This window comes from Geospiza fortis, unplaced genomic scaffold (genome assembly GCF_000277835.1).
Source record: "Geospiza fortis unplaced genomic scaffold, GeoFor_1.0 scaffold7, whole genome shotgun sequence".
NCBI classification, from domain to species: domain Eukaryota; kingdom Metazoa; phylum Chordata; class Aves; order Passeriformes; family Thraupidae; genus Geospiza; species Geospiza fortis.
In genome coordinates this window covers 4,395,050-4,396,551 of record NW_005054344.1, presented here as the reverse complement: position 1 = coordinate 4,396,551, position 1,502 = coordinate 4,395,050, and positions in this window count along the sequence as shown.

Sequence of the window (1,502 nt, the reverse complement as noted above, 5' to 3'; positions counted from 1 at the left end):
CGGGGCGAGGCGAGGGAGGGTGCACTAGCCCGAGTTTGTGTGTTTGGTGTACTGGGAGTTTTGTTCGTCTTGTGCGAGACCGGGAGCGAGAAACGAGAGGACACCGAGGCCCGGTTTGCACTTGCCGGTACCTTGTCTATAGAACTGATGCACAGTGTATCATCCCAATGGAACACGTGTTTGTAATTTCTCCCCAGAGAGGGAAGGGGTAACAAGATGAAAACACAAAATGCCTAGAGCAATGGATGCTCAGCCAGTGTTACTCCCCTTTACCTTTTACACCTTTGTCACACTGTCGTTCATATTCCACAGAAGCACAGAATGAGTCCGGTTGGAAAGGACCACAGTGGGTCATCTGGTGCAACCTCCCTGCTCAAGCAGAGCCATCCCAGGGCACATGGCACAGGATTGTGACCAGAGAGCTCTTGAATATCTCCAGTGAGGGTGACTCCACAACCTGAGCAGCCTCTTCCAGTGCACCCGCACAGTAAAGTTCTTCATGTTCAGATGGAACTTTCTGTGCCTGTTTCTGCCTGTTGCCTTTCGCCTCATTCCCTCAGATGTAAACTAAAATCCAGGACACTGTGTCTTGCAAAGTTTTGATATTTCTTATTGTCCCTCTCCTGTGTGCTAATTGCCTAACTATTATGATTTTCAACATTAGCATGCTTTATTTCTCACTGGATTTATTTTGTTGGCTCAACAACAGTTAAAAGGTTGAGTTTATGTTTTCAAGTCGTATTAGCTGTCTCCGGGCTCAGGTTCATGTAAATTTGACTGTGTAAAGATAGTGGTGTTCTTGATTTGTGGTAACCTCCACCTTGTACCCTGCACAGAATAAACAACATCTTTTTTCTAAACAAGACTCTATCTGTGTTGAGAGAGCTCCTAAAGTCAGCAACATTGCTAGGTGAATCTATCATAAATAGTACAGGGATTTTTTTTTCCTACGTAAAATGGAGCAGACAAATAATGGATATGCATAAAAAGACAGGGGAGGACGTAAAGTCAGGGAAGGCAGGTAGGATAAACATATCATAAATATACCTCGCTTGCACAACCAAGGGACTCTGCCTCTGCCCTTCCCTTTAGTGAATCTTGAACCTTTCCTCCTTCTCCTCCATTCGTGCATCCCTGCCCTCCCCTCCTCTCAGAGCCCAGGCCGGAGCCAGCCCCGAGCCGCGTTACAAACCGTGCCGAGCTGTCGGAGCCGCGGCCCTGAGCGGCGCCTCAGCTCGGCACGGGCCGGCACCGACGGGAACGAGCCTGAGCGCAGCGCACAGTGCGGCAGCGGCGCTCGGTCACCGTGTGACGGATGTCTACATACAGATCTGTCACGGTACAGGTCTGTCTCTACGCATATCTACAATCAAACCGATCTACTACTACACAGACACCTCAGAGCTACTGAGGCAGAGAGCGCATGCGCATTGCCTGCGGCGCGGCTCGCGTCCGCGCACTGCAGCGGAGGGGGCGGGGTCGCCCCGCCCGGAGTGTGCGCG